Source organism: Denticeps clupeoides, chromosome 16, assembly GCF_900700375.1.
Source record: "Denticeps clupeoides chromosome 16, fDenClu1.1, whole genome shotgun sequence".
NCBI lineage: Eukaryota > Metazoa > Chordata > Actinopteri > Clupeiformes > Denticipitidae > Denticeps > Denticeps clupeoides.
Genome location: NC_041722.1, coordinates 12,305,426 through 12,320,879, shown reverse-complemented (window position 1 = coordinate 12,320,879; position 15,454 = coordinate 12,305,426).

Here is a 15,454-nt window from a genome sequence, read left to right as displayed (position 1 = left end):
GAGGAAAAACCGAGTGTTAAACATTTCCCTGGCCCATGAAAGAGGTTCCATTAAGTCCACTCACCCCAATTGAATATTAATGAACTAATTAACAGATTTATTGTTCTACGCAATTTCTGGAGGGGGCGATTTTTTTTTTTTTTCTTCAAGTGCTATTATTTTTTCTAATTATTTTTTGCACTTTGTATAATTGAATCTTTGTAGCTGCCAGCATCCCATGCGTGCCTTGGCAACAAGGGAAAGAATTTGGCCTGTGTGCGTGTTGTTTTTAATTTTTTTTTTTCGTTTTTTTCGTACAGCAACAAATAAAATGTTTTCTTCGGTGGCAATGCATCTGTAATTAGGAGTTCATTTGCCTTTAACTCCCCTCCTTCATCGGGCTACAGGAGCGGCGCCATTTGTTATTTAAGAGACCTCCTATAGATTTTTCTGTTTTGGAAATGTACGGGCCGCGGCGCGTCGAGGTGTTGGATTACAAAACAGCAATCAGCTGGGTTACAGTCGGCTGCGCCGGTCTCCGGGCTTGCTGCAGGTCTGAATGAGCTCTGACAGCTGGGACAGATAGATAGCATAATGACCCGATGGAGAGGAGACACCGGAACGCAACCCTCAAAAGGCGGCTGAATGGTCCCGTTACTAAGAGAGACGAGCCGGTTGTAAAGGTTACCTTGAAAGGGATAAATGCAATTAGGAACGCTGGTGATTTACACCACAGATAGTGGCCGGCACACGGCTTTCCGTTCACGCCAAAAGACCTGGCCCTTCTGGCACAGTGAGTGGGAGCATTGCACTGGGCCAGGGTGGGGCTGTATCTGCTTGGGCTAGAGATGAAGCGTTGGATTTTGATAGTCACCATGCATCATGAGGTATGAGTGAAAGTGAAGTGATTGTTATTGTGAAACACTGCAGCACAGCACACGATGGTGGGCAGCCATCAAAGGTGCTCGGGGAGCAGCTTAGCGGTTCGAACCTTCTGATTACGGGTGGCTAGGCCACCACTGCCACCACTGCATATATGGCATAACTGATAAAGAACAAGAATATATGCAAAATTCTAGTGCTAATAATATTTAGCCTAATTCAGTATTAGCTAACTGTATGTTGTTTTTATCCTGATTTGACGGCTGGCAACAGTGACATTCAAGGAATGTGGTAGATGCGCTTATCCAGAGTATAAGTACTTTGAAGTCCTTATCAGCGAATATAATCAGAAACTGGTTTACTACGCCCTGTGTTATGCATACTGTCAGACCTATGTGGATTTTGTGACAAAAAAGGGAGCTTAATCTGACTTATCCAATGCATAAAATCACATTCAATTTATTTATGTATTTGGTCTGGTCTTTGTGCAGCATGGCCCATATAGGCTTCACACAATTTTCCTTTCACTCCCATTCAACACTGGGGATTGTTTGTCCCCATGAGGTGCAATGTAATCCCTGATGATGAGGCACAGTGCTCTGTCTCTATACAACAATATGCCAGATATCAGTCTACAATATATGCCATGACACAGAGGTCATCATATAATGTTAAATAATTGGATTTCCTGAATTTATCCAGACATAACGAGACCTGCAGACCTTCTTGGTCCAGTTCTGTCCACGTGTCCATTGCAGATGCTTTTGGTGGTGGACAATGATCAGTATGGGTACCCTGGCAGATCGGCAGCTGCACAGCCCCATATAAACCAATCTGTGATGTACAGTGCATTTTTGACACTTTTCTATCATGCATATTCCAGCATTAAGGTATTCGGCAGTTTGGGTATTCAATTCTGTGGAATCAGATTGGAAGGGTCAGTCTTCAGTCTCTATTCCCATGACATTACTGCCTGGACACCAATGATTCTTCTTTGGACCACTTTTGCTAACTAGTAACCATTGCAACTGGTAAGACCTGCTATTTTACCTATATTAGTCAAGGGATTAGTCAAGCATTTGTCATTTGGAGACCCTTGTCACTCAGGTTCTTGTCTGTTTCTAAGACATTAACGTCAAGAAGAGAGTGAACGTTCAGTGCAACCAACATCTGAACAATCTTATCGGCAGATAGTGCACAGCCCAGTTGTCTTGTTAGTTGTCTGCATAATTTGACTTTGTTTATTTGACTTTTAAATTTTTTTTTCATTAGGGCCCAATGTTGGGCCTAAATATTTGTTGCTCTGCCAAATCGAGAATGCAATATGAATTTTTTGGCTCCCTTTACGAATTCATTGTCTCCATGTAATTTTTCACCGTTCTGTGAGAATACCAGAGTGCAGCTACAAATGCATCCTTTTAAGAAAGCGGCAGAAAGAGCTTTGGAACAAGGCCACTGCCTGATGAAGTCTTTATTTGCAGGTAATGTGAAACTGTCAGCTCAGACGTGCTTCTGAATTTCACCGAAGACACATGAATTAAAGCAAAGCCTTGTGAAGTGCACCTCCGTCTGGAAGATATGATTAAGGAATTGTGGTAGAGCACGGCGATAACCTTTTGATAAGTGCAATATGATTATTATTACGCTTTGCTTTCTGCAAGTTTACTTAATTCTATTTATGTCCAAAAATCCAATTCCGCCTAAATAAAACCATAAATTTCTTTTGGTTACTTCACCAATGTAACTTAGAGTAATGAACTCATTTTGCTGTTGTATGGAAATTGTGTCTCATTACAATAATTTTGCCTGATACACCAGCCACCCGATATTAAGAGCAAAGCCCCGCAGTCATGCGCAGGGTTATTATGCCATACATCACAAACTGCATTATGCCCATAAACCCTGTCACCAAAAAAAAAGGTTGGAAAGTTTCAGCGCCCGGCCCACTGGGTTAATATATCTCCTGCAAAGAGGGAGCGGCAATGCATCAGCCATATTGCTGCAGCTTACACAAAAACAATTTCCTGCCCATTCGGGGATTTCCACAATTTTTTTTGCATTTGGACCATTCAGATGCATGACCCATCCACTGAAAAAAGAAGAAGGAAGAAACCCAGCACAGATGCCTTTCTCATCAGAGCCGATATTTCAGGCCGAGTGGGCTGCCACTGGATGCAGACACGTTTTGGACGTGTTTGTAGAGTTCAGCGCTAAATTCAGACGTGGGCAATTAAGGAAAAAAAAAAGTCCATGAGCGGCGCGCAGGCTGGATGTTGTTGGAGATCTGCAGACGTACGTGGTCGGAGGAGTGGAATATAATTAAGCGCAGCCCTGATGCACCGGCTTGCTCACACAATGAGCTGCGTTATGTGGAACAACCTCATTTGCCCCAGGACGGGCCCTGCTGCTGCTCGCCTGTTTGTGCGTTGCCACTGGTTACGCCCACATGATGAACTGCACTTATGGGTGTGCTGTCTTTTTTTTTTTTTTTTCTTCTTCTCTTGTGCTCATTTCCGTTGCTTTTTAATGCATTAGAAACACAGGCTTTCGTGTATTCATCATGTCATTTTAGTCATTTTAGGAAAATGGGAGGAACCCCCACCACCACCACACCAAAAAAAACAACAGATGCAGGGCTTCAATAGAAACATAATGCCGTATTATTTTAATTGCTTAATTTCCATGTAGCAAGCTGCTCTCTCTCTATCTCTCCGCCAGTCTCTCTCTCTCTCTCTCTCCCTTTTTTGACAGTTTTCGGCAGAGCTCTTAGGGGAGCGCGATGCATCTGCTGATGACATGAGATCCCTTGAAGGAAGTGTCAATAGATTCAGCCATAATTGCCACAGGACGAGCATTGCCGGGGAGTGACGGAGTTGTGTTCAGTCTTACAAAGACACAACCAGAGCAGCCTCTGTCTTAGACACAGCGTCTTAGTTTTTTGGAAGTGGCGGTGGTGGTTTTTTGTTGATACAAAGCACCAAAGTGCAGTAATTGTTCGGCGAGCTTCACGTCAGAGCTGCTTCATTTTTGCCTGGCACTCTTAAGCAGCCAGATATGACTCTGAGATGACTAGAAGCTTCTTTGTGGAGGATAATTCTCTGGTAACAATCAATTACGACACATTTCCTCCTTTCGACTGCACCCCTAATAGCATCTTTCATTTGTGTGTCGAGAATCCCATGTGGTAAATATATTCCTCCTTTAAAACGCTGCTCATACCACACAAGAAAAAGATGGAAAACAGACTACGGTGGAGGGCCGAGCGTCGAAACGGCAATTCAGATGAGACTTTTTCCAGCCGGGGGAAAATGAGGATGGAACGGTTAACGTCTCTCCTCCCATTATCCAGATTGGATTGCTCTATTGTGCTTTTGTGAACATCTGTTCTAGTTTAAGTTTGATCTGCAGCCTTTTTTTTCTGGAGAAAGTGTGTCCATGTTTTTAATTGGTGACAATTTTCTCAAAAATACAAACGGAGGTTTGGAATGGCGTCTCATCTTTATTTGTGCTCCTGCTAGTTGAATGGTGGGGGGTAAGAAGAATGAAGTAATGGTTGAGATTTTCGCTTTGTGGAGCAGTTATCCCATCAGACGTGAACATGGGAGCTGCGGATGGTAAAAACTTTGCTGGAAGGGTGGTTTTCGTGTCTCGATTTTCCCAGCGTCGGAATGCCGCGAGTTGTTTGGCTCGACTTTTTAGACGTTAATAATAGAAACATGCCGGTGGAATGCTTCAGACATAAATTATACATTACCAGGGTTTCCCACACACTGGACCAAATTCCATAAATTTGAGGGTCTGTGGCTTGTCTTCAGCACCGCGTCCGATCCGAGGGCTGTAATCTCCGGAGATTGATGTGGAGCCGGGGGTATTCGGTTCCAAGGCGTCCTTAAGAGGAGCTTGTGGGCTGTATCATGTTCAGGCCAGATCCGAAAACACGATTCAAATGTCGTCTTGTTGCTGAAAAGTGAGAGCACTGAGGACAGCTAACACGGGAGGAGCGGGGATGCAGTGCTGTGTTCGGGGATTTAGAAATTCAGCTCTCAATTATGGACTTTGGGAGTCTCATTCAAATTAATTAACACAAAATGGGACATATCATAATACGATGATTGTACTTTAAATCAATCACCTCGTAATGTAGATTTAATTATATATGTGGTTTACCACAATTCTGAATAGCAGTGGCGGGCTAATTAATTGAAGTGAGGACAATTATCAGGGAAGTCATCATTAGCCACCACGAGGGGTGATTTTCTCCCCCAATCTCTCTCTCTCTCTCTCTCTTGCTCTTCTGCTGCCTCGTGCGCTCTTTTATTTCCCCTCGTTTCATCTTAATTTTTCTTTCTCAGCCAAAACGCTGACAGAGTCGTGGATGATTGGGGCTTGTAAGTGAGCCTTTACATGCCACTGATCCAAAGTCCTTTGCTGGCTGTAGGGGCGATGATGTGGCTCTTGTGGCAGTGGTGGAGGTGGGGGGGGCACTAACTCGGCCGGCCTGGCCCTCGGCGCGGTGCCGCTTGCTCCCGCCATCAAATTGAATGGTCCACAGATTACTCCATTATTTCTGTGGAGCGGCGTCGGGAGGTGGACTAAAGGCCCATTATCTGAGTGACTGAGACCATCGGAACTTATTACACGTGTGACCTTTAAAAAGCTTCTGCCATGATGGATCTCAGGTGAGAATTTACTGGAATCAATTTTGATGTGGAGGCGCGCTGCGCTCTCCCCCGAATCGGCCTAGGCCCCCGTGTGAAACACTCGCTTATAAGAAAAATCCTCCCGACAGGTGGAGCTGGGCAGAGTTATAAAGCACCCCCTAATGCCTTTGTGTCCTTTCCCCACAAATTAAAGAGACTTTGAGGTGCAGGGCTGGGGGAAGCGCTTCAGCATTGTGCTTAATCAAGGTAGAAATACAAAGCTGGAGCACGTTCCCCAAAGGTTCACATCAAAAGGTGCATCCCACTTTGAGCGCTATTTAATCAGTTAAAACACAGATGGCGGCCTGCCTCCATTAATTAATCATATATGAAGCATCCAGTACCTGCGAGCGAAAAAGTGTGTCAACGCTACGGAGATCTCATTTGGATTTCGGCATAAGCAGCCGCTGCGGAAGGGGGGGAAAAGAAAAAAACGTGGGAGTTTAAATGCTCGAACTCCATCAGAAAGTTCTGGGTGCACGGGCCCCTCCGCTAAACTGCATTGTAAAGTTTATGTGTTGCATAGCCTTTGAACCTCCCCCTCCCTGACAGACAGCTTCCCCACTGACTTAGTGTTCACCGATTACTACAGCTCTGCCGATGCCGAGTCTTGAGGTGTGTGCAAAATTGTTATATTTTTTTTTAAATAAAAGGCTTCTGGTTTTATACCTGAGGGATACAAAAGGGAAGATATGCATGTTGGGTATTCATCTCAGTAAAAAATGAAAGGCGCATCTGCTTCAAAGTGAAATTATATTGTAATTAGCCTTTAAATTTCACTGACAGGGAGAACATCAATGCACTGCGCCTGTCAACAGAGTCTGGTGTCGTGAGTTTGTAGAGCTTTTGGAGGAACTGTGTTACAGAGATGGGGGAAAATATCACAAATTAGTGGTAGAGAAAGTGTAGGCTTCTCTGAAAAAATGTTCCGGACTACGCTGACCTGTTTTCCCCCAGGTTCCTGGTGCCTGTCACATCTTCTCACTCCTTTCTTCAGGCTTACAATCACTTCACTTTATCACTTTAATATGCCACATGCTGAATTTTGCTGCAAATTTTGCAAACCCCCTACCCATCCCCCATAATTCCTAGTATTTCACCAGGAAAGAGCTGAGGTCAGCCATGGCATCCCAAAGAAAATGTTTTATGACTCTTCCTTAATGTCTCTGTAAAGGAAATGGACAGATTTGTTTCTGATCACCTTATAGATATGTAATGTGGAGATTTCATGCTATAGAAACTACATTGCATTAGCACTTCAATTACACCCGCTATTACATTGAATAATTTGCTAGCTCGCTATGCCTCTGGTACCACAAGTGGATTTGGATACGGCGAGCCATTCTGTTACAGCCTGAAAGGATGATCATCGGGTAGATTCTTGCCCTCTGACCCGGAATTGAATTCTGGCTTTGGTGGTTTGAACATGTATGACTTTGCTGGTCCAGTAAAACTGCTCTGCCCTAAACATGAATAAATATTAACATACTTATAATGACTGAAATATCCAGTAAAGCACAAGAGAGCACCGATCATGTTCACAAGCGAATTTGAGCGTGAGGGCACAACGGTCAGTCTTTCAATCTGAAAGCGAATGTTTGTCATTGGGATGAGCAGCACACAGTGACACAAAGAAATGTGTCCATTGCATTTAACCACCACCCTTGGTGAGCAGTGGGCAGCCATGACAGTTGCCCGGGGAGCAGTGTATGGGGATGGTCCCTTGCTCAGGGGCACCTCAGTGGCACCTTGGTGGATCGGGATTCGAACCTTCTGATTACGGGCCGCTTCCTTAACTTCTAGGCCACCACTGGCAGCACATGGTGCGCACAGCGAAATATGTCCTCTGCATTTAACCCGTCACCTTGGCATGGTTTCAGCGCCTCCAGCTGACATGCTCCCTGCTTTAATCTGTTTTGCACAATCATGAAATGGTTACAGGCGGTTTAGAACACCAAAAGCAAATTCTGCAGTTGTATCTCTGTGTTCTACGTAGGGGGCACATTTGGGTGCATATTGGGGGCATGGCACGGCATCAGCTCTGTAAGTTCTTGTCACCTTGTAAATGTCATTGAATTTCCAGGAAAGAGCGGAAACATTGAAGAACATGGGGCAGGAGACGAGGGTCCAGGAAGGCCCAGCGCGGCCTGTAAAACTAGAATGCAGCTGTTTGGGTGGTCAGCCTCCTGCAGCAGCCTGAGGGTGGCTAAGTGACCCCCCTGCACCAGCATGCACATGTACACAGCCTATTATGTTTAACTTTTGGTCATTTCCTGTCTTTGCCGTCCAGCGCGGAGTTTATGATAGACCATGTTCTACCGTGTCTACCACCTCTTTCCTGAAGTGTGAACTCAATAAAGTAGATTTACTGGCGCCATTACAATGCGGACAGCACTGCCTCAATTATAAATAAGACCTGAGTAAAAGCAGTTATGCAGTCATATCATTTCCCCTTTATACCCCTAACCCCCCCCGGTCCCTCAGCCTCCCCCCACCCTCTGTCTCTTGTTCTCCCTGAAGGTCCTGTCGGCTCTCCGTACCCTGCAGATGGTGCTGTTATAAAAAGGATGAATGTATAAAATGTTCAAAGCAGCATTCTTTATATATGCTCCCCAGTCAGGTCTGCCCCCCTCTTTCTTCTCCTCAATCATCTCAGGCTGGGGCTCAGAAATCAGTTTCATAAAGCCAATGTCCTAAAAAATCATTTGTGTCACATATTTGCTGTTTAACCAATGAGAAAGTAAAGAATCCTCATAAGGTTACAAATGGCATCTACTAAACGCTCAGGCCCATCTGCCTGTCAACATTAAAAAAAGGCTTTCAAACACGCAAGTGTACGACTATTTTCTGTTTTGCAGAAAACAGATATTGACTAAGGCATCAACGCAGTAAAGACTCCAGAGGCTTTCATCCTGCGGAACGCGGGGAGAGTGTTGCGTCTGATGTGGTGGAACTCAAATGTGATTGAGTACACTGTTTGTGCATTAGTGAAGTAGGGCTGTGGTTAACTCAATGTTGCATCGATGCTTGGCCAGGATCGATCGGCCGGGGCACTCCGAGTCCCGTGCAGATGCACCATCCCGCTGCCTTTCGCCCCCCTCGGAAGGACAGCGTTTGTGTGGCGTCTCCTCTTTACTTGCATTGGAGTGTTTTTTTGTTTGGTGGAGCTCATATTGCATCCCCGGGAGCAGGAGGGCACTGCGTCGGCGCGGAGAGAAACTCAATCAACGGTAATACGTACACCCTGGCCTGGATCCCATCCCTGCACCGAACAAGGTGATTTTCTCACTCTCTTCCTTTCTTTATGAGAAGAGAAAATTGCACATTTAATGAAATCCAATTTTATATTTCATTCTGAGAACCACAATAAACAGAGAACAAGCAGTAAATAAGCTTTTCAAAAAGCTGATTACCGAAGCAATTTATTGCCAAGTCCAGGGCTATGGCAAAGCAAAAATGGGGTATGAGGGGAAGAGATAGAGGAGGGGACCGGTGCAGAGTGCGTGGGGGGGGGGGGGGTGCATTCCAAATCTTTTCTCTCCCCCGGCTTTTTGCCTGCTTCGCTATTAGCGGGCGTGTTTTGTGGGGGAGCCAATCTGATCTACTTATTTTAACACATAATGCCCCATCTTCAGGCTGAAAACTGCAAGAAAGCTTTTTGATTGAGGTCATCGCTGCATCCATTAGCGCGGCAAATGAAGTGGAATTCAAGGCTGCTCCATTACCAAGGTCTGCGCACCATTGTTCAGATCTGTTTTCCACACAACGCGGCCCCTCAAACCCAAGGCCTATTTGCAATAATGACATTTTCCAGCCGCAGAACTACTACAGATGTTCCCCGGCTGGGATACACGGCCACCTCGGTGTCCGAGCATAAACAGCCCTCACCTCCACGCTGGCCCCGCGCACAAAGATTCCTCCTCTCCGGGGCCTCAGACAAATTGTCTGCCCATTATGGCTGTATCATATTAACTCGCTGAGCTCATTTGCCGGAATACAAAATCATAATTTCATTGCTTTGTTTGTCTAGTGGCTTGAGTGATATTGTCCAGCTATTCATAAGCATTTCATTATTGGATTTTGCATTTAAGATGTCTGGTGGAGACGTCTGCTGAGAAGCCTTTCGAGATGGAACTGTACTATAAACATGCAGATGTGAACGGCCCCTTTTTTTTTTTTTTTTGCTCAGTTTCGGATTCTGCAGCAATTCTGATTACTGTAGTTCTCTGCATATAAATATATTACTTTTAACCGGGCGAAAACATTTTGTTTGTCATCAGCGCATTAAGTGCAGCCCAGCAGACTACAAAGGGAAGGAAGATTGGAAATGAGCTGGAGTGGGGGAAAGAGGCTGCATAATGTTAGTGGAGATAAATTGAGCCAGTGGCGCCATAGGAGTGTGCAGATTATTCACAGTTATATAATGTTGAGGGGGCTGGTTGAAGAGGGGGGGTATGCAGACACTTCTCAGTTTGGTCACTTATCCCTCATTGTACAGGTCTGTATACTTCATTGCTTCGGCGGCTTAGTGGATACATTTTCAAAGCGGCAAATAAAAATTGGCTAAACTTCCAAAATTAGCACTTCAAAGTCAAACATGATTTGCGCGCGAGGCGGGGGGGGGGGGGGGGTGTGGCGGGGAAAGCGTGTATGTATGTGGTGTACAGAACATTGCGTGCAGGCCTTAAAAACCAATTTCTACGCAAATTGGTTTAATTTGCGAATGAGATCACAGAATGAAGCAAATCCCTATTACGGCAAGTTTGCGTGCCCCCCAGTCATTTATTTCAGTTTAAGTGGCGTCTCGCCCGGCCTGACTGTTTGTAGGTACAACATGCATAACCGTTCCCCGGCGCTGCGCTGTACTGTACATTCGTGGGGGGCACTGCAGCCTTGTGAACGCTTATCAGAATGCCACCGTTGCGCCTTCACGGTCACATTCGGCTCGTGAACATGACTCGGTGCCCTCTTGTGCTTCACTGGACATGCCAGTCATTATAAGTATGTTAATGTTTATTCATGTTTAGGACCTTCATGGGAGAATTGAGGATAAATAAAAATGATTTCAAAAGAATCTTTACACAGACAAGAGTAAAAAGAGAGTAAAATATGTTCAGTATGAAGGCACTTTAATCAAAGGTCAGACTGAAAGGTTGCCCCCTGCATGCCAGTAGAAGTGGGTGAGTCACAGGCTGTTTGTGTGTGTGTGTGTGTGTGTGTGTGTGTGTGTGTGTGTGTGTGTGTTCAGCTGAACCATTAGTCATGCCAAGGACCTGTTGTGATGAGATGCCAGCACGAGTGGCAGTGGAGGTGCCAGTGGAAGGCTTTTAGCAGGCAGAGAAACGGAGGCTTTATGAACACGGTGCAGGGTTTTATGGGGGCTGTGAACAGCGAGCCTCTCCACCATGTTGCATTAATGCAGCAGTAACAATAACAAATAGAGGAATAATGCTTCAGCGCGACGTTCCGAGCCAACTGCAACTCCTGTGACCGACCTGCTACGTTATACAGTGGGAACGGTGGCAGAGTGAGCGGGAACGAGGGGAGGGGGTGAGCACTTTTATGCCGCACATTTGTGAGCTGGAAAACCTGACACGTATGAGATAATTAAACAGATGCTGCGGTGAAGAACCTTCTGGAAGCCAGACAACTCTAGGCCTGCGCTCAAAACAGCAGAATGTTTACTAACAAGAAGTTCTCACGTGGCGTGGCGCTCTTTGTGTGTGTGTGAATATATTTAATGCGAGGGTGTGTTATTCTTCCTCTATGCCTGTGTCACAAAAATGTGTGTGTATTTTGCTCTACATAAACTATGTGGCCTATGTGGTCATGTGTATGTGCATTGTTCTATGTGTGTGTGTGTAAACACTGTCCAGGGGCTCATTTTCACATATGGGTGTGCATTTATTTGCATATCTGTGTCTGTTCATTTATATATGTGGGTGTGTGTGTGAATGCACATACATGCATTCTTAAGATATAGATATACTTCATTATTATTTTGAAGTTAGACTTGATTAGTTAGACATGAACATATTTTTGTACTGCATGCGTATGTGTGTGTAGTTGAACACATTGCAATATATTGTACATAATGCACACTGGGTGATTAGCTACATGTGTATGTGTGTGTGTGTTCTTTATATGTAAAATACATTACATGTTAAGTGATTAGTTATTTGTACATGTGCATTTTTGTGTGTGTATGTTTGTGGGCACATTTGAATGTGATGAGCAAATAGCACACAAGTGATTTTTTAATATGTGCATTTTGTGTGTGAGTGTGTACTTTTCTACATTGAACATATTGCACACTGGGTGATTAGTTATATACGTATGTGTGTGTGTGTGTGTGTGTCTGTGTGTGTATTTGAGGCTACAGCTGGGACAGTGTTTTGCCTGGTGAGGTCTTTTCCTCATTATTTTTCCAGAAAATGAGCAATCAGCCTTCTTGCACAGAGCCTGATTGTCACCCTGTGTAAATCATTCTAGGAGCTGCAATTAAAAGGTACTCTTATGTGGTGTAATTGCTGTCTAGCTAATCCTTTATTTGCACACCTGCCGGTGAGTCTGAATTTTTAATGAATTTCTAATGAATGCACATTGCACACTTGATTTATTTGTTAGCAAATTGTGTTACTGGTCTGCTTCCAGAACGTCACATTGGGGTCCGGGCTGCACTGTTTCAGAACCGCGTTGGGGGGGGTGTGTAGTCCGTATGTGGCTTGTGTCTGTATCCTGGGAGAAAGGTCCGTTTACATGTGTTCCCCATGTGTGGCAGTAAATGGCCGCCTGATGCAGGTGGGAGAGACTTTAAAAGTTTATGATGACTTGCCAATTGTTCTGCGCCTTTCCCACAACCTTGAGGGCTCACGCGCAAACACACACACACACACACACACACACACACACATGTACACGCACACCTACAGCCAGCGTCAAATCCTTGCTCTCTGCATAAGTGCACCAGTTTGCACACTGCACCTGTAACAATCCACACTTTGGCATTTTTATTAACATTACGCTGATTGCAGCAATTACACGCCTGCCCTTTATTATGATTGTGCTGATTGCAGCTCTTGGGTGTCTGTGTGCGTGTGTCTGTGTGTCACACAGCATTATTAGCCCATGTGTAGTGGCCCCAGGAGACAGTGTGTTACACACACACACACACAAACACAGAGGGCAGAAGTGATTTGAAACCTATGGCTGAAGGGTCTTCCTACACTCGGAAATCATTACTCCTGACGGTCCTTGGCAGAAGAATACAGATGGCCCAGCATGGGTTCAGATCTGGAAATTTAACCAGAACCCTGAACTTAAAGTGAGACAGGAGCAGATTGCCTTTCGTTTTCCTTTTCGTCACATTTTTTCGGTTTTTGTGACAACACATTTAGAAATGTTTGTTCTTTTTAATTACTGCGCAGTCTTTCAAGTCGAAACTATGTTTTAAAAGCTCTTCAGAAACTAGTAAAAGTTCTGCTGTGAATTACATGAAAGGATCCATTTATTCGAACTACAGAAAGGAGTTTGCTTTGTATCTTGTTCGTTAACTACGTATTGGACGTCTGTAAATGAAATTTCAATATGCCGCAAGACCCCAGCTGATTTCCTCACATTTTTCCTCCACAATGAATGAAAATAATTGCTTTAAATGGCAAGAACTCAGCAAAGCAGGTCTCCTGCGGTTTAGAGCTCACAGAAACAAGAATTACCACCAACAGATGAAAATCAAAAGTAATGTGACAAAAGATTGTGTCACCTCGGTAGCAATCCCTTAATTGCTGTTCCTTTGTACTTAAAAGCTATACAGATTTGGTCCTCCAAAGAAAGAATTTAACTCTTTTTGTACCCTATCCCGCAAACTCTCTCAGTCTGTCTTTTCTTTAGATTCAGATGACTTCCAAAGGAAAACTTGCCGCATTGCATGTAATGTTAAATTTAGAAATAATGAGTGTGGGGGGGTTGTGTAGCTTGTAGTTTTAAAACTTCTGCATCGGCATCAGACATTGCCCATATCTATTGTTCAAAAGGACTCTTGGGGGATGTGTAGGTGATATTTTTATGCTGAATTTAAGTGCCATTTTGCATGTTCATGGCTATTTTACAGAGATATCAGGAAGTCTCTGATTTCAGATAAGCACTTTTCAACACATTACGAGAGCATTTCATCATGGTCCTCTGTGAAATTGTTGAAAAAATAAGGCTACATTCACACTGCAAGCTTAAATGCTTAATTCTCTTATTTCTTTTCGGTACTTCGTGTGGCCGTTCTTATTATTTTTCATGTTCCAGTGCATCAGAATGTGCAGTGAATGCCAGTGACATTAAGAACAGATGATCACGAGGACGAGGAGAAGGTGAGCAGATGCTGTTAGTTCAGTGGGGAGGTTTGTGGATGCGGAGTTGGAGTCAGGAATGGTGGTGTTGTGACGTCACCAAAAATTGCAGGATGGGATGGGCTACTTGGAATGTCCATATGATGTGTTGTTTATACAAGCATTAGCCAACAGTACTGCACTGTTTTTTCTAATAGAGTTAAAATTATTATATTATTATATTCATGACATTGACAAAAACTAATGGGTATGTGTGTAGCAATACAATTAATGTTTCTGTAATGCTCCCAACATCCATCCATTCATTGGCCAAACCTCTGAGTTCAGGTGAGAATCAACATATGTTATAATATATTATTATGCTTAAGTGAAGCCGAATATTGTGCTGTTATTTGATCAACTATTCATCATAATCTTGGCTGGAGAGGAAAATTTAGGAAAATACAGAAATTGATTTAATTGCATAATTGCTGGAAATTAATTTTGCCAACACCTCTGATCCCTAAAAAACTACCTTTACCTTACAAACAAGGAAAGTGACCTTATTTGTAGAAACCCCTCTCTTCATATACAGAAACAGTCTAAAATGAAACGGATAAGTGCAAAACGCTGTTTGCCGAAGACTCCCACCCACATACGCACATTCATACGGTATGGAGTCACCTTTTGCTGCAATAACAGCTTTTCAGTCTTTTGGGCTAAGTACACACCAGCATTGAGTTGTTCTCTTGATTGCTTCAGGATGGCTGAATGATGCCCTTCAATGGCAATCTTCAAAAAGTGCCCGGAGTCTTAATGGTATTGAGATCATGACTCCGAACGGGCCACTGTACAACATTCATTTTTGTCCTAGAGTCTTTCTAACATTGTTTTGACCTCGTGTTTGAGATTTTTGGCACGGCTCTGTGAACTTTCTCAGGGTTCACTTTTTCAGCCAACTGTCAGCATTTCTCTGCATTTTCTTTGTTTTGCAAGATCAACATGCTTCACTGTGGTGAAGGCTGAAGCATGGGCACACAAAAAAAAAATCGGTTCTTGGGCATATTTCCCTAAAAATCCTGCCCAGCTGGCCAATGTTCTTTCATTACTGACTCACATGAACTCAGACTCACAGAGCATACATTATTAAATTTGTTTCTTGGAGCGTTTTATTTTCATGCCAAATCAAACTCATAATCACATGGCAATTAGCAAGGCGTGATTCACCAAAAAAAAAAAAAAGAAAGAAAAAAGAAGCCATTTCTTGGTCGTCCAAAAAACCCAGCGACCGCTGCTCAAGGCACTGCTCGCTTCACCACCACAACACAGTTTGGAGAAGGGATACTTTTTATTCCAAACAAAAAATTGTTTTATTCAATTTCATATTTAAACACGTCTTATCAGTGCTCATCATTGTGGTAAAATTCTACCTCTTTTTTTTAATTTTTATTCCATTCTGTTTAGAAAATGGTTTATATTATCAGAGTTGATCATTACATTTCAGTGAATATGGGCCAGCCTCATCAAACAACTTTGGTTTTGAGATCAGAAAAAAAAAGAAAAAAACTCACTATG